We start from the raw sequence: 23574 nt of genomic DNA, 5'->3' as shown, positions 1-23574 counted from the left end.
AAATTACCCTCTTCTCTCTCACATTTATTTTCTCTCTCCTCTTCTCTACCAATGGCTATGCACCTCCTCCCCTTCCATCTCAACATCCCCTTCACCTCTCACATAACTCCCTTTCATTTTCTTCACCAGCTTCTTACTTCTTTCCCTTCGCCAGCATCGCACCCTTCTACTTTTTGTTTTTAGCGAGTGCAATGTTTGAGAAACTTATTTCTAGAATGTATAAAATGCACCTTACTACATCAGTAAGACGCTTTTTTTAAAAGGCAATTTAAAACTTTTTTTGTTTTTTTTGTATTTATTTATTTGGGTATTTTTTTGTTTTTGATTTTTTAAAATTGTTATTTATTTTGTTTGCCTTTTATTTAATTTTTTTGTTTTTATTATTTATTTATTTGAGTTTTTTTTGTTTTTTTTATTTTGTTTGTTTTTTATTCAAAAACTAACTTTTTTTAGTTCACTAATTTATATATACTAAATTATAAAAATAGAATTTATGTAGAATAGCATTTTAGACAAATGTATATATTTAAATACTTAATATCAAAATCATTTAGTTAAATATTTATGAAAAATGTATACATTTAAGTGATTTAATTATTTTATGAAAAAAAATTAAATAAATAAAACATGTTCAATTTTGATAGTTTGCATTGGTGTAAAACTAATAGTAGTTAAATATGAATTAATCTACAATAATTTTTTTTAAAGAAATTAATCCTTAAATGAAACAGGACAATTTTACCGATGTAATTATTTTCCCAAATCCTTAGTACATAAACGATAATCCATAAAATGAAACAAAATTACACACACGAAATAAAACAACATTACACATAAAAAGAAACATGAACAATAAAGTCATCGATGAAGCAAAGTTGATGACATGTTGCACGCACGAAATATAAACTGCTTCACAAGAGGTCAATTCTCCTTCGGAAACACCTGCATCAAATATGAACAACATATGAGTATCCAATGCAAATTTTTTAATACCCAAATTATTGGAAACCTAAAATGCAAATACATTACCTTGACAACATTGTGCAGTGTAATATTCAAATAACATTTAGAGTGAGGAGGAAAATGATAAAACACAACCACCTGTAGAGTATACCATTTAGTTCAATAAGAAATAAACTTTATATGACACATAAAGTAAAAAATTAACAAGATTTCAACTTGCATCTTGCAGAACTAAGACATAACCAACGTGAATGTATGTCATATATGGGCTACAATCTTGACCTTCTATGATTGTCCGTTTCATGGTGGCATCAACAGTTCTCGTAGGATCCTAAAATTAAAAATCTCATGAATCAATATCCAAAAAATAGAAATGTAATCGTTAGAGAGCAAATTAAAGTTTACTACCTTGAGCGTAACTCTTATGTCGCCAAAACTGTTGGGGTACAAATTTTGACAATGACAACCGTTAAAGGTACACGATCAAAAGTATAATCGATGGATCCTAACGATGTCTTGTGAGGTGTGTCATCAACATTTACCAATTCTATAATTATATGAATTCAACAATCAATTGAATGTTTAGGTGTATCAAATACAATAAATGTTTTATGGTAGCTTGTACGACCCCATGCGAACCAAGAAATAAGTCTTGTTGAACTGGAGGATGATTGATTAGAAGGGCGAACAAAGGATGGGAGGTCTCAATCATCAATGTCAAGAAGCTCCCATGGATTATTATCCATTATGAACAAGACTTTGTGAGAAAATTAAACTGTTTAAGGATAATGAGATAGGGTGGGTGGTAGACAAAGGTGTTGAGTTGGAGCTAATCCCATGTTCTATATATTATAAGTGATCTATTATTTTCACATGACTGATGCTAACGACTGAGATCACACTGACAATATAAATGGTTTAGATTGAGTCTTAATTAATTACGTTTGGTTTGCACTATTTGAAAAAATCAGTGTTTAGTCTAGTCATCTCGTAGAAAGCATCATTAAGTTACATTGTCTCGAAACAAGCAATGTGAGGTAAAAATCGTATAAGGAAAAACAACATGGGGTCACATCCTTTTTCTGGCACAAAGGATAGAATTACTGACAGGTGAACAGTAACCTTATTTACATGAATGCTTTATGGACCGTTGATTGTCGTTGGTGCAATCTCGATCCCTCATTTTCTGGCACAGAGAACAAAGCTCTGAAGGATTCCTGATGGGTAAACAGAAACCTTGTTTGCGTGAATGTGTTATAGGTCGTTGATTGTCATTGGTGCAATCTCGACCACTCCTTTTCTGGCACTAGGCACAAAGCTCTATAGGATTCTTGGTGAGTGAACAGTAACCTTGTTTACGTGAATGCGTTATGGGTCGTTGATTGTTGTTGGTGCTATCTCGGTTACTCCTTTTCTAGCCTATAGGAAAAAACTTGGTAGGATTCCTGACCGGTGAACATTAATGTCATTTACGCGAATGCATTACGGGCTGTTGATTATCATCGGTGCAATCTCGACCACTCCTTTTCTGGCTAAGAGGACAAAGCTTTGCAGGATTTCTGACGAGTAAAATATTCAAGTGTTACTAAATTTGTCTTGTTTTTGGGCACTTTGTTTTTTTGAAATTGTGTTTTTCTTAGACTTTTCTTAAAAAATTAATTGATTTGTTGTATGTTTTAATTTTTTTTATTTTTTTGGTTGATATATATTTATTTATAACAAAGTATAATTTATGAAATTTTTTTTGTAGAAAAATGCATATATTTGAATAGTCAATATAAACATAATTTAGCTAAATATTTATCAAAAATACAAATATTTGAGGTATCTAATTATTTTACCTAAATAAATTAAATAAATAAAACATGTTCAATTTTAATAGTATGCATTAATTCATGTAAAACTATTATTGCTTAAATAGTATTTTAAAAAGTAATTAATCTTTAAACGAACCAAATTTATCTAGTTTGAAGAAGACAAATAAAAAAGAGTTACATAAATAAAACTTAAGTAAACATCGTAATTCTCTAGGACTAACACGATTAAAGTAAATAATGTTTTAAAAAAAGTAACAACAAAATTCCAATGATGAATTGTAAGTTTATTATAAAAAAGTGACAACATGTACTTTGCGTAATGACTCTACATATTCATCACACACCAGAGCAATTATCTCATAAGTTATTCTTGGTTTCCTTGGTTTGCACATCCAAGCAAGGATTTCACTAAAGAACACCCAAAAGTTGCATTCAACTCAATCAGACCTTTGCTAGTATATTATGAATAGATGAAAAACATATTTTTGACATCATTGTCATGCTTGAGCTCCATGCAGTCGTATGCAACAAAACCATCACCTATGTAGTTTGGTTGATGGTAAAAAAACATTCATTAAAATTTTGCAACATTTGTTAGCGTAAAAAAATGTTTTACATAAGGCAGCAATCGACATGTCCTCAATTATTGTGATGACTTTTAGGTCAGTAAGGCATTGAAACATTATCCCTTCATCTGTTGGAATCATGTCACCATTGCAATACACAATAGCAGATACAATGTCCATGTTTTAAGCAAATGGGTTAACTTGCATTGAACCCCCTATTGCTATATATATTAGGTGATCTATTGTTTTCACGTGACACATGTCAACTTCTAAGATGATACTGACAATATAAATGGTTTAGATTGACTCTTAATTTGTTACGTTTGGTTTGTGCTATTCAAAAAACTCAGTGTGTAGTGAAATCATCTTTTATAAAGCATTGTGCAGTCACATCATCTCAATACAAGTAACATCGGGTAAAATCATCTCAAAGAAATAAATGTTCAGACAATTCTTATGAGAAAAATGCAGTGCTTAGTCAATTAATGCATTGTTTATTGTTCATTCAATCAACTAGGGCAAAATGACAATGAACATAATAAGACATAATTAACAAGGGAAAATAATTAATGTCGTCCGTGTCCACCAATTCCACATCTAGGTGACTGCCTGTTTCTTGCTGGAACTTGTTCATCAAGAACAATAGTTGGTTCTTCTTGCACAAAGTCATTAGTGGAAGAACTCCCGACAATACTTTGATGAAAGGATGTAAATGAATGTATAGGCATACTTTGCATGTATGCATAAGTAGACTCTGGTGTGCAAAGATCTGTACCCATGAGATTACTCATAAAGTATTATCCGCCTGCACTGAAAAATTGAAAATTGTACCCATAATCTTGTTGATGATGATGAAGTTGTGGCATGAATTCATATGATTAAGTATGTGGTGGTAGTCCTTCATCATGCATGTTAGCAGCCACTGGTGAACTTTTTTGTGAAGGATGTTGTTCAGTTTCCATGTTTGGAGTTGAACGAGATGTCCCTCCAACATTTGGATAAGTTGCAAATTGTGTTAGGCAAATTTTAGAATTTTCTTAGTGCCAATTCAAGTAATGACTAATATATTCAATCTTTCCCAAAATTGGTTGGCCGATTAATACATATTTGTGTCTTTCCTTCCAAATTGCAATTCATTGTTGATATTCTTTTGCCCAATTTGTGTCACTATGTCCTCTCATGTCAGTATGATGGACTTTGTCAAGATTATGTGGTGGATCTTGTATATCTTCACAAAGTCCAAATTGGAGCATGACCATGTCAGTTTATTGTCATACTACCACTGGAAAACAGATTAAAGCTACCAAGCACTTCATATTTTGGAATCCTTGTATGTATTTTATGCCAGAAATTTCTCAAAACCTCTGTAAGGCATCCAGTGGAACTGAAAAATTAGTTTGCATTAGTAATTTTAAAAACAATGAAATTGATGTTTGAATAAATAAATGAAAAAACAAAGGGTTCGACCTTCTCGTTACCCATGTTGTCAAATCTTGACCTGTAGTTGATGACATCACTGTGTGGGATTCTAGAAAATTGTAGGTCTCTGCCGCTCCATCTGGTCAAATGTGATATGTTAGTGTCAAATACATTACTAAAAAAATGAGCTTTGTTTAAGTTAGAATTTTTTGTTTACCTATTTGCAAGTGAATATGACGGCTGGCCCTCAACCCTTGGTTGAATGAGCAACATGCGATACTATGCCCAAGACTATAACAACAGTGTACATTCTCCCATTTTTTGGATGTGAGATAAATAGCCACACACATTTCTCTATACAAATGTGCGAAACATGCCAAACCTCAGTTGTACCTGCCATCCTGATCAAAATCTGTGAACAGGGGTAAATAGATCAGGTGAACTCTATTCCCTAGCTTGTTTTACATCAACACCCCACCAATCAGCCCTAAAATGTATGCCTTACAATGGCCTGCTAGTTGTTGTGGTGTGGTTCTGCTGGGTGAGTCAGCATGTGTTCTTTTAACCACATTAGTTTAAGTGTTGATCCCACTTGTGCATTCTCTAGGGGAATAACACCTATATATTTTTTGCACATTTGTTCCCTATCATAATATGTTGAGCTAGTAACTGGTCTACCATCAATGCGTAAACTCAATTGTAGAGCAACATCTTTCAAGGGGATTGTGCACTCACCAACAAGAAGATGAAATATGGGTGACTTAGGTCTCCACCTTTCAACCAAAGTAATCACTAAAGCATCATCGATTTTAACTTGTCCAACAAAGGTTTAATTCTGGGATCTGGAGAAGGAATTGCCTTAGCATATGATTGGATTACATTGTTTGTTACTTGAAGAAATGAAAATAATAACAACATCATCATTTCTAAATCATAACACAATTAACATTCAATTAAACATAATGTATCACATACTTTTCCAAATATATGAAGGTATTGTTTCCAAAAAAGATGAGCAACTGTAGATGCCATCATTTAGGCTTTGGTGCTAATGTCAAAAAGAACTTAAAAAGGTATATATGAGAATGAGAAAAAGTGAGTCTGTGAGTTAATGTATATGATGGCAATACATGCAATGTATTTATAGGAAAAATCTAACAGTAATACAATTCATTCGGTGATATCTAGGCCATTTATTTTATTGTTGGAATCTTGGTTGTTCAATGTGTGTTGCTCTAATCGTTGATATCTAGGTTGTTCATTTTATTGGTGGGATCTTGGCCTTTAATGTTCATTGCTCTAATCGGTGATATCTAGGCCGTTGATTTTGTCGGAGGGATCTTGGCCGTTCAATATTCGTTGCTCCAATTAGTGATATCTAGACCATTGATTTTGTCGGTGAGATCTTGGTTGTTCTTTTTTAAGTGTATTTGACAAGCCATTAAACATTATAAATATGGTTTGTAGTAAGGCAGTCTGGTCCATCACCTCAATTAGAAACCTTTCTGCAACCTTATACCCTAAATCGTAACCTTAACCCTAAACCATGACTTCATCATCAGTCAATGTGATTGTGTATTAAATTGACACCATTATAACAACTAAACATAGTTCAATGTTTATAAGCGGTTCACCAAAGATCGTTCCACTTGACAACAATTGATGCCTTAAAGCAAGCTATTGGAAACAACATTATTCTACCAAATAGTCAAATGGTGAAGGATATACATTTTCGATTTCTTGTATCATTTGTTGGTGATTGTGGCAAGTACACAACATGCATGTTGCACGATGATGAGGATCTAATGACTATGTTTTTTATGTTCACAGACATCTCCAAGCTCACATGCCTGGAGTTGTATATTACCACCGCAGACCTGCCCACACAAACATATGCACACCCACTACCAATTTTTGTAAGCTCTTTCAATTTTGAGGGTTTGGATGACCCCCCCCCCCCCCCGAAAAAAAAATTATTTGTGTTATTTAATTATTTAATGATTTGTAGGACTTATATGTGTGATTTTCATTGTTGTGTTTTGAGTTGTCGTCATCTGTGTTTTAATGCCAAAAGTTTGAAGTATCGATAGAAATCTTGTGTTAGTAATTTTTTCTTCATTTTGCCCTATTTGTTGAATGCATTTAAGAGCCGAATTGATACCTGAAAGTTGTGTTAATGGCTTTTTTGACATCAAAACTAAGGGTATGAATCATTATTTTAACAAAAATGGTTGATACAAATTAAAATCTAAGTGTCAAAACTTGCCCTCATGGATTCAAATGTTCAACTGTTAGTAATTTTTTTCTTGTTTTTTGGCCACTTGGTTCATCTGTGTGAGGGCTGATTCGAGACCCGAAAATTAAATTAATGGTTTTATTTACATGAAAATTATAGGAATGAATCATTGTTTTAACCAAAATAGCTGATGTAAATAAAAATTTAAGTACCTAAAGTTACCCTCATGGATTGGTATGTTGAAGTCTTTGTAATTTTTTCTTATATTTTGTCATTTCGTTCATGCGTTTGAGCACCGAATCGAGGCCCAAAATTTGTCTTAATAGGTTTATTGACATGGAAAATATAGGAATGAAGCATTATTTAAAGTAAAACACTTGATACAACAAATAAGAATGTAAGTAACAAAAGTAGCCCTCATGTATTGAAATCTTCAATTTTTTCTTGTTTTTGGCCACTTGTTTCATGAGTTTGATGGATGAATCAAGACCTAAAACTTGAATTAATGACTTTATTAGCATGAAAAATATGGGAATTAAATATTATTTTAACCAAAACACCTGGTACAAATAAAGATCTAAGTGCCCAAAGTTGTCCTCATGGATTGGAATGTTCAATTGTTAGTCATTTTTGTTTTTGTTTTTTACCACTTCATTAATGCGTTTGAGAGCTGAATCGAGAAACAAAAGTTGTCTTAATGGCTTTACTAGCATAAAAACTATGGGAATGAAACATTATTTAACTAAAACACCTGATACAAATAAAGATCTAAGTGCCTAAAGTTGCCTGTATGGACTGAAATGTTCAACTCTTACTAATTTTTTGTTGTTTTTTGCCATTTGGTTCATGCAGAGTTTTTTGTCTCACTTTCAGGTACAAGTAATTTCCGATCCTTATTTATTCACGCCAAAGAATCCAATGCTCCAAACCACCCTTACCCTAGATCGTTAACCCTTAACCCTAACCACTGAGCCTACACTTAAAACAAGACAAACCCTATTTTCTCTTATGTTACTTGTCTTCTTTTTCTCCCACTCACAGGTCCATCTTATTTTAAACCCTTTTCTACTCACGCCAAGGAATAAAATTTATTTAAGACCCTTATCTACTTACGTCAGGTAATCCAATTCATTTCACACCTTTATCTACTCACGTCAAGGAATCCAATTTATTTCACACCCTCATCTATTCACGCTAGAGAATCCAATGCTCCAAATCCTAACCTTTACCCTAGGTCGTAAACCCTTAACCCTAACCCACAGCCTACACTTAAGAGGAGACATACCATTTCTTCTCTGATGTTACTTGTGTTCTTCTTTTTCTCTTACTCATAAGTCCAATTATTTCAAACCATCATCTACCCACGTCAGGGAATCCAATGTATTTAAGACCCTTATCTACTCATGTCAATGAATCCAATTTATTTCAGACCCTTATATACTCACGTCAGGGAATCCAATTAATTCCAGACCCTTACTATATACGCCAGGGAATCCAATGCTCCAAACCCTAACCCTTACCCAAGGTCATAAACCATTAACCCTAACCTTGTACCCTACACTTAAGAGGAGACATACCTTATTTTCTCTTATGTTACTTGTCTTCTTGTTCTTTCACTCACAGGTCCATTTTATTTCAAGTCCTTATCTACTCACGTCTGGGAATCCAATTTATTTTAGACCTTTATTTACTCACATTAGGGAATTGTTGGATTTCCCCTGTGGTTGCTTTTTGTTCCACTTTTTCTTCGTTCAAATATATTCAAGGGAAATCCGGTTTTCTGGAAAGCGCACCACATCGTCAAGTATTTAAAAATTATAATGGATGAATATGAGTATCGAACACAGGGAACTAATGTTAGCCTGAGTTAAGTTCATAAATGAAGCATTGTTTAGAGAACGTGAATGATTGATAATTTCAAACAGAATTTAAATTAACTTTTATGCTAAAAACTATAAAATGCAAAGTAAGTAAAAGTGACAGCAGTAGGTAGAAATGTTGGGTCTTTCTAATAAACAAGCTGATGCATATAAATATATTTCTCTAATCAATCATGCTCTTGTTTTCTATGTTGTTGCCTAAATTACTAAACCTCGATCCCTCGTTAGACCAAATCAACCCAAGCTTCATCCTCAGATCCCTCTTGTTGGACTAGGCCCAATTGAGACAACCCTTTTAGGTTTAGACTAACTTAAACTGAGTTTCGTTCGTAGATCCCTCTTGTAAGACTAGACTCAGCTCAAGTAGCTTACGAAATTTTAGCCTAAGCTTCGTCCACAAATCCCTCTTGTAAGACTAGGCTAGACTAAACAGCATTATTGTAACAACATAATTAAAACCAAAACGTAATCCGCAGATCTCTCTTGTAAGACTAAGTTTCGATCCTGCTTCAATCAAGTTCTAAGGCAACAGTACAATTCCCAATGCTAAAGTCACCTAACTATGCACACAAATGGATGATTAGACCAAAAGCATACAAACATTAAGCATTGAACATAGAAAACATAATCAATTAGATATTAGGTATTTACATCAGCCGTTCATTAGAAATCCCCAACTAGGGTGTTTAGCCAGCCATTATAGAAGAAACTCTAACAATAATAAGCTTACAAAACATAGGTATCTCTGCAAAAGTTGCTCCTCTTGCTGCCTCCAGTGCTATTTTCCCGAAGTAGGCACTGTGGTGTGCTTTGGAATTTGTGCCAATCCTCTGCTTAAAGTCTGTGCCCTAATTCTGCACAAGACAGGCTTTAAATAGGCTCTGAATTCGCGACGTTGTGCTTAGCGCCACCCTCACGCTTAGCGCGGGTAAGTGGATTCAGGCTTAGCGCCAGTCGTGCACTGAGTCTCGGTTAAGACACCTGTTGCGCTTAGCGCACTGATCTCGCGCTTAGCGCGCAGCCTTGATGCTGATGCCAAATTCTTCTGTCGCCCTAAGCGTGCTGAAGTTGCGCTTAGCGGTGGATGCGCGCTTAGCCTACTAATGAGCTAAGCTCAACTGTCACTTTTGGCACTTCATGACTTAGCCTCTTTTTCACCTGAAATTACACATATTTCATCATTAAATCCAATGGACATATTCTAGAGACAACTTTATCTATAAAACAAAATTTATTTACAAAAATCACTAAAAAATAAACATAAATTAGGGAACTATACAAGTTTTGGAAAATGATTTCTATACAAAAGTTAGTCGTTTAAGGCGACTAACAAACTCCCCTAAATTTACAGTTTTGCTTCTCCTCAAGCAAAGAAAGAACAGCTCACTTGTCCTCAAGTGACAAAGACAGTGGTCAATCAAAAGAAAATGGTGTCTGATTCATAAAGGAATTCAACCATATGAACTGAATATCATGGAATGCTTAAATTAATCACTTCTCACAAGCATGCATCTTTTCAAAGATAAGAGCATACGCAATAGGGTGACAACTGAAATAAGCTAGTAAGAAGGACAAAAATCAAGGAAGGATCCTCAACCAAAACCTCACAATCATTGTTTCACTCAAGCTCAAGTGTTTAGGCTTATTCCATCATAAACAACCAACACAAGTTCCAACCTTTGCATTTCATCTCATATCATACAACAATGAACACACAAAATTGAATCCGAAGAACTTTCTAGGCTTGTAATGGGGTTAGGCTGCCAACAAATCATGGTTTTTCTAGTATTCAAAAGCTTTGGTTCTAGGAGAGCATTCATCCATAGATAAACCTTCACCTTTTTCATTCATTCCTAACCCATACTCGCCCTTTATTTAGGCACTTAGCTTTCATTATTTTGCAGCATACACACTTATTCATTTTATTTGTACTTATAGTTTTTTTTAACACAGAAAACATTATATACATAGATAGTGTGTGTATACTATTTTCTTTGAACATTTCAATTCTTACCCGGTGCCTCCCCGAAATTTGGGAAAAATTTACCTTGATAATAACTCCCCCAAATTTGGAACAAATTTGCTTTGAATCCAGCTTCTGTGGATGATGCTCTCCTATAACCTAAGATAAGGTAGCAGAAGATACAACTGAATAGGCTCCAGGTTCAATCAATCAATCAATTCATTTAGCTCCAACTGGGTACAAGGGATAATTCATTCAAACATATGGTCAACTTTTTGGCTAAGTGGCTATTCATAAATCAAACATGGCCTTCATCATCCTCAAATTCATGCATCTAGTCCATACATCAGAGATTCACGCAAAAATCAGTACTAAATGATAGTCGTTTCTCTCAAAATTTAAGGATCACGCTCTCATCGAGATACGGTTAATGCATTCCTTCATAATCAATCTGACAACCAATTAACATTTTTAGACATACTTCCAATCAGATGCTCATTCACTTCTAATAACTGCAAACTTGATCAAAACAATCATCTAATCATCCCAATCCATTCAATTCATACATTTGCTCAATCAAATCAATTTCAAACACTCATTTCATACCAAACAAGCCACTGCATACAAATTTCAACCAATTCACTGTTCAATCAAGCTTTTTGTACAAGCAAACAAACAACTACACTACTGAAATTTAAATGCGGAAATTTAAAGAACTGAAACATAAAAGCTGAAATTTAAATGACATAAATCATAAGATAATTGAAAATAAACTAAAGTGTTCAAAGTGTAAAAATTTAAACGTCTTGCCCCTCCTGTGACTAGTCTTCATTCAAATACAGTGCTGGAGCTGTTGATGAATCCTGGATAGGCTGCTCTGGCTCCACAACTGGTGTAGATGGCTGGGTCTCCTCAGGAGTAGTCTCTTCCTCTGCTGGTGCTAGTGCTGGTAGCTCCTCGGTCATAGGCTCCTGGGCTGCAAAGGCTTCACCCCTTCCAGAAGAAGAGGGCTGGTCTCCTAGCTAGGCCACCTGAGCATCAAACTCCTCCATGCTCATAATGGAGGGCAAGCCCAAGCCCTGAAGGCTCTGCTTGATAATGGACTGCCCCTTGTGGATGCTCTGGAGCATGGAGTGCAGCATCTGTGGTGTAAAAATAAAATTTGATGGACCTGCAGATAAAGGAGCTGGAAGTGGTATCTGTGTGGGTGCAGGAGGAATAACTGGAATCTGAGTGGGAGGTAATGGAGCTGTGGAAGAAGAAGGAGCTGGTGTCTCTGATGCTGAAGTGGAAGGGGCCTCAAATCTCTTACCCCTGGCCTTCCTGGGTCCTCTGAAAGTTACTATTGGATCATCAAGATTCCAACAGTTCTTCTTAATATATGCCAAATTAATGGCAGGACTTAGGCTCTCCAGGGACCTCGAATTTGACTGAACTCCCCTAGCCTTACATAAAGTTATGATCAAGGCAGGGAATCTTAGTCTGGATGTGTCATGTTGTGCTATGATGGAGATCTGGTGGGAGATGACGTACCCCACATTCATGTACATCTTCATGATGATGCCATAAATGAGTTTGGCTCTGTCAAGAGTGACATCAGAAGTGTGGGAAGTGGAGATGAGGTTAGAAAAGGAAAGGACGCTCCAAGTCTGAGCAAGCGTGGTCATGTTCTTCCTCAGAACCTTCAAAGCCTACCCATCAGCGTTAAGCTCGAATCCCCTCCCTGGGATACAAAGCTTAGCAGCCAACTCCTGAGGATCAGGCCTTAGGAGTGCAAATCAGAAATATGCACAAAGTGTTTCCCCCTCTTCCACAACAACAGGGGTCTTCAAAAATATGTTAAGAGTATCCTCATCAAACTTAATCAGATGACCTTTCACCCTCACCTGCTTAGGTGATTTGTCCTCGGGGTCATAGAGGTTTGCATAGAATTCTTTTACAATGGCAACATCAATATTGCCGTCCAAAAAGTTAGTCAACTCCTCATCCCAATGGCGTCTCTCGAGTTCCTCCTTGAACTCATCAAACTCTATATAGTAAACTACCACATTCTTCTCTGGTAAAAGCTTACGAGGCACCACAATGTCAGTGTATCTCTACCAAGCCTCTTGGGAAGTGAATCTGGATCTATCAAATCTGGCTTGAGTAGGTGTAGAGGGTGCAATTCTTTTCCTAGAAGCCATTTGCAAAATATAAGACAAAACACAAGAGATTAGTATAGGTTTATTCTCAAGAAAACAGAAAAATTTAAACTAAAAATAGAGTTGGGCGCTTAGCGCAGCATGCTGAGCTTAGCGCGCCTTATGAAATTAACTCAAGCGCTAAGCGCTTAGCTCAAAGACACAGAAAACATTTTTTTTCCTGTAGAATAGGCTTAGCGCACAACTGTGCTTAGCCTAAGTCTACAATTTTAGAAACATTAGAGGACTGGAGCTTAGCGCAGCATGCTGGCGCTTAGCTCAGCCTCAACAGAAAGACACTTAGGCTTAGCGCACAGGCGCGCTTAGTCTTATTACAAAGGTAAAGAAACAAAACCTAAGTGGCGCTTAGCTCAACAAGTTGGGCTTAGCGCCTGAACTACTTTGAGTATCTCAGTATACCATTGACGCTTAGTGCACAGGCACACTTAGCGTCTGCATCGTTTTGGTTCAACAACCACGATGAATACGCTTAGCGTGACATGGTCCGCTTAGCGCGATCATCATAAATCCTAAAAAAATTTAACAGTTGCAATGAACAGGCTATGCGTAGCAGGCGCGCTTAGCACGTTCATCGCAAATCCCAGAAATACACACAGGGGTTTTCACCCCTTTCAGCCACATTGCCCCTAATGGGCTTCTAAACTACCTAAAGTCCTGAAATACCTAACCCTAAAACTAACTAACTTACCTAACAGAAACTAACTACGAAAACCATAAATCAACTATCCTAAGGTTTGAAGCATGAAAAGTAAAAATAGAAGTATGCTAACTTACTTGGATTGTCTTTGAAATGAAGCAAAAATGATGCAGAGAAGCAGTACACACACAGCAGAAAGCAAAATAATGCTAAGAGATGAGAAGGTGCAGAGGTTTGAGTGCGAAGGTAGCAACCCAAGTGCCTCTGTCTTTGTTTTTTAAAAACTGAATTATGCATGGCGCGCTTAGCGCGCAGCTGCGCTTAGCGCGCAGCTGCGCTTAGCGTGCCAACATGACGTTTGAGTTTAAAACACTAGCGCTTAGCCTAGCCTCGTGCAAAGCCCAACTTGAAGTTGTAAAATCCCGTTAGCATTTGGGGCTTAGCATGACAGGCGGCGCTTAGCGCTTTCTGTAACACCAAAAATCTTTCTGCAATATGCGCTTAGCCTGAGATGCGAGGCTTAGCGTACATCAAGCTTCAACTTACAGTGAGTGATTCAGGCTTAGCGCCACTACTTGCACTAAGTGCACTTCCAATGATTTCAAACACAAAACAATGTTGGCGCTTAGCGCATCCTTTCCCGCTAAGCCCAACTTGAAAGCTTAACTTACAGAATGAATCTGGGGCTTAGCGCAGAATGACGCACTTAAGCTATAATAAATTTTCACAGAGAGGAAGTGGTGCTTAGTGCATCAACCACGCTAAGCCCACTACTTAAGGTGCAACTTACAGTGAAGATGTTGGGTTTAGCGCAGCAATATGCGCTTAGCTGAACCATTCAGCCAATCAATCAGGGGTCTTTGCGCTTAGTGCGAGCAAGCTCGGCTTAGCGCGTGAAGATATGGCGCTTAGCGCAAGGTTTGTGCTTAGTAGATAAGCAATCTGAAAATTGAAATTCTGATACTGGGGACAGATGTCGTACAGGATGTCACGACATCACGCTTCAGAACATGCAGATTGTGTTTGACTGTATGAACAGATTAAACAAGTAAATAACACAAGAGAATTGTTAACCCAGTTCGGTGCAACCTCACCTACATCTGGGGGCTACCAAGCCAGGGAGGAAATCCACTAAAATAGTGTTAGTTCAAGGTCTAACAGCCACTGTTTACAACCTTCTCACCTAACCACTACCCGTGCGACCTCTACCTAAGAGCCACTCTTAGATATGAGAAACCCCGCTCACTCCCTCACAAACACTCTCCCGTGTTTACAATTAAATCAAAGACACACCAGAGATCAACTCTGAACAAAAGAGATCAACTCTACACACTAGAGATCAACTCTACACATTAGAGATCAACTCTACACACTCAGGTCCAACACTTGATGTTAGGGTACCATCAAGGTGGCTCACAAAACACTCAAGTCCCAAAAATCACAAAATAACTCTTCAATCCCGGACTTGGTACAGAACTCGTGCAGCCTCCATGTTTATATAGCAGTGAGCGTTTCTGGGCTGCAACTTCTTGTGCTGGATGAGATCTATCATTTTCCTGAAAATCTGCACTTAAAGATCTAACAGATGCAGTTTGATCTTTTAGTTTTTATCTCTAATCTTTAATCCCTGAACGAACTCTTCTACTTTGAAATTCAAACTTTAATTATCTTTTAATTCGTTCCTAAAGATAGATCTTCTTATCTCTTGCTAACTGCACAATAATCTGTTAAAGATATAACAGAATTATATGTCCAGTATTATCGGGCAAGATGTCAGGACATCGTATCCGACATCGTGGATCCTGCAGCTTCAATGCTTCATTTGACATTTTATCTTGACTTATGCATTGTGCAGCAACTCCAGTATTTTCGGGCAGGATGTCAGGACATTGTATCCGACATCGTGGATCCTGCAACTTCAATTCTTCATTTGACATTTTATCTTGCCTTGTGCATTGTTCAGCCCGATCTTATTCCTTGACATAACGTTGGACATCATGTGCAGCAACTCCAGCTTTCCTTCATTGTCTAAGTGCTTATGTTTTAACAAAATCTTAGCCAATCTTTTAAAGCTCAGTAGAGCTAAGCACTAACAAAAATTTTTCTAAGTTATTTTCTGCTTATCTTTTCACACATAATTTAAAAACCCTTTTTTTCATTACTAAACAAGTTGAAATAAATCACAATCACAAGAAAGATGTCCTAACTACATGCAAGAAATAAAAATGGAGATAAAGAAGGGAAAGAAAAGCTGGATTGCCTCCTAGTAAGCGCTTCTTTAACGTCACTAGCTTGACGCATCATCCTGTTATCCAGGATCCAATAAAGTTCCCACTTCAAGGACCTTCTTTTTAGGTCTTCTTTCCTCCATCACATGAACTTTAAAACAGACCTTTCGGTCAGGTGGCTCTTTATCTTCATGAAATAGATCAAAGCTGATTTTCTAATCTTCTATGCCCATTTGCAACATCTTCTTTCCCATATCTACTACACAGCTTGCAGTAGACATGAATGGGCGACCAAGAATGAGAGGAATATCAACATCCTCTTCTATGTCTATCACCACAATATCAGCTGGAAATATAAGGTGCTTCACCTTCACCAAAACATCTTCAATCACTCCATACGATATTGTGATGGAGCGATCAGCTAACTGGAGGGTCATGCGTGTAGGTATTATCTCTATTTCTCCAAGTCGTTGGCACATGGAGAGAGGCATTAAGTTGATACTAGCTCTCATGTCCATGAGAGCTTTTCCTAAAGCAACCTCAACATGGAACACTGTATCGTGACAACTCCCGGATCTTCGTGCTTAGGTGGAAGAATGCGTTGAATCACAACACTACAATTGCCTTCCACCATAATTCTGTCACTATGGATGTACCGGTTCTTCTTTGTCAGCATATCTTTTAAAAATTTGGCATAGAGGGGCATTTGTTGAAGTGCTTCTCCAAAGGGTAAAGTAATTTCTAGTTTCTTAAATATATCAAGAAATCTGGCCATATGTCTTTCTTTCTCTTTCCGGGAAGGTACCAAAGGATAAGGTACTTTCTTGCCTTCATTTGGAGTAGTATCCTTCTTCTTTTCAGTGTTTGCCTCACTCTTGCTTCTGTTCATCTCATCATCAACAACTTCCTCTTTTGTTTTTCATTTTTCAACTTTTTTCCTTTTCTTTTTCTTCTTTTATTCTTTCTTTTTCTTTCTCTTTTATTGGTGTCTCTTATTCCTTATCATTTTCAGCCTCCTTATTAATCTCTTCAAGTTCTGCAAAATCATAAACGGGTTCAAGTGTTGGCTTAGGTGCCAGTTGTTGTTTATGTTCCTCCATCTTCTTCTCAGCTTCACTTTCATCCACATGGATTGCCCTTCTGCTTCTAGTCATCACAGCTTTACACTCCTCCTTGGGAATTTTCTCTGTATTAGCTGTCCCACTTGGATCTCCAGATTCTTTATGGCATACTCTATGCTCTTCTGGTTGGACATAGAAACCTGCATGAACTAAGCTAGAGTCTTTTCCAACTTCGTTGTGCGATCATAGAGACTACACCCTTGTTGTTGTGGCTTTGTGGATGGTCCACCTTGATCTCTATTGAATTGATTTCCAGGGTGGTTCCTCCATTGCCCTTGTTGTTGATTGTATTGCTGACCATGTTGGAATCCAGAAAATCCTCCCGCATTAAAATTGTTTCTTGGTTGATTTCCCATGTAATTAACTTCATGAGTGGGTTGTTCTTCAATAGGGATACAACATCCAGATTCATGAGCTCCCCCACAGATGGTACATCCTGTAACCTGCAAAACAGAAGCATGTGAAGTATGTGTAGAATGAATTTGAGTTGGCAACTTACTTAGTGTTTCAGTCAATGCCTCAAGTTGCTTAGACAATAACTTATTTTGTGCCAACAATGCATCTTGGGAGGTTAGCTCCAATAAACTCTTTTTAGTAGGAATGTGAGCTCTATCTCTCAAAATAGCAATGTTACTTGCAACCATATTTTCAATGAGATCCATGGCTTCTTCAGGGGTCTTCAATTTGATTTTCCCACCTGTAGAAGCGTCCAATAGCTGCTTGGAATGCAGTCTTAACCCATCTATAAAAATGTTGAGCTGTGTCGGTTCTAAGAATCCATGAGTGAGAGTCTTTCTCAATAAACCACAGAATCTTTCCAAGGCCTCACTCAAAGATTCATCGGGAAATTGGTGAAAAGAAGATATTGCGGCTTTGCCTTCTGCAGTCTTAGACTCAGGAAAATATTTCTTGAGAAATTTCTCCACAACCTCATCCCATGTCTTAAGACTATTGCCTTTAAATGAATGAAGCCACCTCTTAGCTTCTCCCGATAAAGAAAATGAAAACAAGCTCAATCGGATTGCATCTTCAGGCACTCCAGTCAACCTAATAGTATTGCATATTTCTATGTAGGTGGCTAAGTGTGCATATGGGTTTTCATTTGGTAAACCATGAAATAGATTATTCTGAATTAGCTGAATCAATGAGGGTGGATATGTAATGGTTTGTGCTTGAACTTCTAGTTGAGCAATGCTGGTGAAAAATTGCGGCACATTAGAACTTGAATAATCTTCTAGGGTGATTCTTATTGGCTCTTCAGCCATGATGTGGTCTTCGATATGATCTAAATGAGAATGTCCTGTAATAGGCAAGCTAGAAGATGCCTCAGAAGATTGAGGTTCTTCCTCTGGAATTGCTGCAGCTTCTAAATCCTGCAAAAATTTTATAATTCTCTCTTGATTACGCCTTCTACAAGTGGCGTTAATCTCCAAATCAATAGGGATCAAATCACCTACAGTAGATCTTCTTTGCATACAAGAAAACAGAACAACAGTTATCCAGTTCAAAAGAACAATGAATGTGCTATAACTACTATGTTAGTCAAAAGAATCAATAAATCAAAGGAAGCAAAAATAAAGCAATGATGCACAACTAAACTAAACTCTACTAACAGCTTAGTTCCCTTGCAATGAGGACATAAATACTTTGTTGGATTTCCCCTGCAATTGCTTTTTGTTCCACTTTTTCTTCGTTCAAATATATTCAAGGGAAATTCGGTTTGCCGGAAAGCGCATCAGATCATCAAGTATTTAAAAATTAAAACGGATGAATCCGAGTATCAAACACAGAGAACTAATGTTAGCCTGAGTAAAGTTTAGAAATGAAGCATTATTTAGAAAACATGAATGATTGATAATTTCAAACAGAATTTAAACTAACTTTTATGCTAAAAACTATAAAATGCAAAGTAAGTAAAAGTGACAGCAGTAGGTAGAAATGTTGGGTCTTTCTAATAAACAAGTTGATGCATATAAATATATTTCTCTAATCAATCATGTTCTTGTGTTCTATGTTGTAGCCTAAATTACTAAACCTCGACCCTTCATCAGACCGAATCAATCCAAGCTTCGTCCTCAAATCCCTTTTGTTGGACTGGGCCCAATTGAGACAGCCCTTTTAGGTTTAGACTAACTTAAACTGAGTTTCATTCGTAGATCCCTCTTGTAAGACTAGACTCAGCTCAAGTAGCTTACGAAATTTTAGCCTAAGCTTCGTCCACAAATCCCTCTTGTAAGACTAGGCTAGACTAAACAGCATTATTGTAACAACATAATTAAAACCAAAACTTAATCCGCAGATTCCTCTTGTAAGACTAAGTTTCGATCCTGCTTCAATCAAGTTCTAAGGCAACAGTACATTTCCCAATGCTAAAGTCACCTAACTATGCACACAAATGGATGATCAGACCAAAAGCATACAAACATTAAGCATTGAAGGAAGCATTGAACACATAAAACATAATCAATTAGATATTAGGTATTTACATCAGCCATTTATTAGAAATCCCCAACTAGGGTGTTTAGCCAACCATTATAGAAGAAACCCTAACAATAATAAGCTTACAAAACCTAGGTATCTCTGCAAAAGCTGCTCCTCTTGCTGCCTCCAGAGCTCTTTTCCCGAAGTAGGAACTATGGTGTGCTTTGGAATCTTTGCCAATCCTCTACTTAAAGTCTGTGCCCTAATTCTGCACAAGACAAGCTTTAAATAGGCTATGAATTCTCGATGTTGCGCTTAGCACCACCCTCGCATTTAGCGCGGGTAAGTGGATTCGGGCTTAACGCCAGTCGTGCGCTGAGCCTGGATGAAGACACCTGTTGTGCTTAGCGCACTGATCTCGCACTTAGTGTGCGGCCTTGATGCTGATGCCCTGCCAAATTCTTCTGTCGCGCTAAGTGCACTGAAGTTACGCATAGCGGTGGATGCGCGCTTAGCCTACTGATGAGCTAAGCTCAACTGTCACTTTTGGCACTTTATGACTTAGCCTATTTTTCACCTAAAATTGACTAACAGGAATCCAATGTATTTAAAACCTTTAACTACTCACATCAGCGAATCCAATTTATTTCAGACCCTTATATACTCACATTACAAAATCCAATTTATTTTACACCCTCATCTATTCACGCCAGGGAATCCAATGCTCCAAACCCTGACCTTTACCCTAGGTTGTAAACCCTTAACCCTACCCCCGAACCCTAAACTTAAGAGGAGACATACCCTCTTTTCTTTGATGTTACTTGTGCTATTCTTTTCCTCTCACTCACAAGTCCAATTTATTTCAAATCCTTATCTACTCAAGTTAGGTAATCCAATTTATATCAGACCCATATGTACTTACATCAGGGAATCCAATTTATTTCAGATGTTCATTTATTCACACCAAGGAATCTAATGCTCCAAACCCTAACCCTTACCCTAGGTCGTAAACCCTTAATCCTAACCTGAATCCTACACTTAAAAGGAGCCAAACCCTCTTTTCTTTAATGTGACTTGTGTTCTTCTTTTTCTCTCACTCACGAATCCAATTAATTTCAGACCCTTATCTACTCATGCCAGGCAATCCAATTTATTTCAAACCTTTATCTACTCATATCAGGGAATTCAATGTTTCAAATCGTCATTTATTCACCGTAGGGATTCTAATGCTCCAAACCGTAACCCTTACCCTGACCCTAGGTCATAACCCTTAACCTTGTCCCCTATATATAGAACTTATATCCACCCTCTTTTAACACCTTTGCACAACACTTCCTTCCTCTTTTACTTTCTTCCAAGTTTGCAATCACAAACCCTCTATCACATTTGTTTCTCTATTCTTTGTCTATTACACAATATGTCTTCCTCATCTATCAAATGGTTAATGCACTACGATGGTGAAATAATCAAAGTAGATGAAGGGGATACTTTTGAAAGCCCCAACTCATTGTTCTTTGAAACAAAGCAAGGCCTCACACTTGAGGCCTTGAAAACAAAAATCCACCAACGTCTGTGTCCTCAACCATTGGACCATGCAATATTTCATTTTGATACCCATAAGTAGTGGGGCTTCTTTCTGCACCATTTTCCACCAATTTTTTGAGTCACAACCATTTGATGCTATTGAGGATCGTCCTCACCCGTACATTAGTACCCCTACAGTATATCCTTCCTCATCAACCCGACCAAACAAGCTTGAGTTCACAGCAGAGTCAGGCTTACTTAACGAAGAACTTAATCCTTTTGGTAAGGACGAAGACAAAGTTCTTCACAACCAACCTCAAGAGGAAGATAAGGAGGAAGAAGCCCGGCCTGTTTCACCAATTAAAATCGTACCACCATGCTACATACCATCGAAAATGAATATTTTGAAGAATCCAATTTTCAAGATTTTGAATACGGGCATAGCTTGGATCACAAAGAAGTCCAACATCTGGTGGGGACTCTCTTTGAAGGGATGCATTTGCTGACAAAACAAGAAGTATGAAATGCTTTGTAGTAGTATCATGTGAGCAAATGAGCTAACTATAAGACACAACTACCGAACCCAACAAAACTAATTGTCATTTGTAATTATAATAGTTGTGCTTGGAGGTGCAGGGCATTATACATCCTTGCCTCCAAGCAATGGGAAATAAGAAAGCTCCGTGAATCCTACACATGTTCAAATCCTTCAATCTCACAAGATCATGCAAAGTTATTTTATTTGATGATCAGTAAAAACATCCTTAAATTGATAGAAAATGATCCATCAACTTCACTGTCAACCTTGATAGCATACATCAAAAGGATTAAAGGATACACCACCACGTATCGCAAAGCATGGCTGGAAAAACAAAAGGCTATTGAAGGCATCTATGACAACTGAGAAAGATTATACCATGATCTACCAAGATTGTTGCAAGCTATGCAACAATTTCTTCTTGTTATGGTGGTGCAGAAGGAAACACCGCCAATGCCACCAAAAGGAGGTCAACCAGTAGGGGATTTCATCATGTTTCATCTTCTTTTTTGGAGTTTTAGACTGTGTATCGATGAGTTTCATTATTGTAAGCCCATAGTTCAAATTAATGGAACATGGTTGTACTGTAAGTACAAGGGGACCCTCCTTGTGGCAGTTACACTAGATGACAACAATAAAATCCTTCTGATAGCCTTTGCTGTTATCAAGAGTGAACCAGTCGGAACATGGTTGTTCTTCTTCCGAAATCTAAAAAGGCATGTCACCCCATAATATAGTTTGTGTTTTGATTTCAGACAGGCACGAGTCAATCAAAAGTGCCTACTCAAGATGAGATAATGGGTGGACGACACATAATTTTGTGTATGTGTTCTGTATTCGACACATTGCACAAAATTACATGAGGAGGTACAAGAACAACCCATCAAAAAATTAATTATCAATATGAGTGAGTGCCAAACTTCTTTCTCTTCATATTAAATATCACTTCATTTTGTATTATTCACATTAACGAAATTGTATGTTTATAAATACCCAACATATGCAAAGACAGAGTCTACATTCCATTACTACTACAACATGTTGAGGGAGGAAGAGAATGTTGAATGAGTAATTAATTGGCTCAAAGAGATTCTGCTAGAAAAGTGAACTCTCGCATGGGATGGTGGCCAACGATGCGGGAACATGACCACCAATCTTACTAAGTCGATTATTTCCGTACTCAAGAAACCAATATATCCATAGTTTGCAAAAAAGGTTTTCACATATAGTAAACCATCTTGCATCATTAGGAAAAACCTTTCCTAATGAGGATTTAATTAATAAAGTCTTAAGATGTTTAAGTAGGGAATGGCAGCCCAAGGTAACTGCTATTTCTGAAAGTAAAGATCTTTCTTCCATGTCTCTTGCCACTTTATTTGGTAAATTGCAGGAACATGAGATGGAACTTCAACGCCTCAATCAAAATGAAGAAAATGACAAAAAGAAGAGAAGCATAGCCCTTAAAGCCTTCAATACAAGAAGAAAACGAAGAAGAAGATTTAGATGATGAAGAAGATTTCTCTTTCTTTGTTAAGAAATTTCAGAAATTCATCAAGAAAAGAAGAATTGACAGGCTTCAGAATTTCAATAATGGAAGAAAATCACAAGATGATTCTCAAGTCCTTAGGTGTTACAAATGCAACCAAATTGGTCACATTAAGGCCAACTGTCCGTCAAATGAAGAATGGTCGGAGAAAAGTGAAAAGAAAAGATTTGATGAAAGAAGAACTAAGAAAGCATACATTGCATGGGATGACAATGATTCATCCGATGGTTCAGAAAAGGAGATTAATCTTCTAACCAAAGATTATGAAAGTGACGAGAACATCTCTCTAGGATGAAAAACAAGGAGAAAAAGCATTATCCTCATCTTTGAAGATCTAGACACTTCAATCCTGAAAAAGGTAATATCAAAACCATTACCTTATTAAAATTTCTCTTAAAGTTGAAATTTTGTATTCAAACAATTTGATTATCATGACTAACAATTCTTTATTTGTGTTTTTTTTTTATTATTTTCATGAGTATATTTGCTTGATTGATTTCATCTTATTTGCATG

The sequence above is a fragment of the Glycine soja genome, chromosome 8 (assembly GCF_004193775.1).
Source record: "Glycine soja cultivar W05 chromosome 8, ASM419377v2, whole genome shotgun sequence".
Lineage (NCBI taxonomy): Eukaryota > Viridiplantae > Streptophyta > Magnoliopsida > Fabales > Fabaceae > Glycine > Glycine soja.
The sequence above is the reverse complement of the archived record's forward strand: the minus strand, read 5'-3'. Positions refer to the sequence as shown.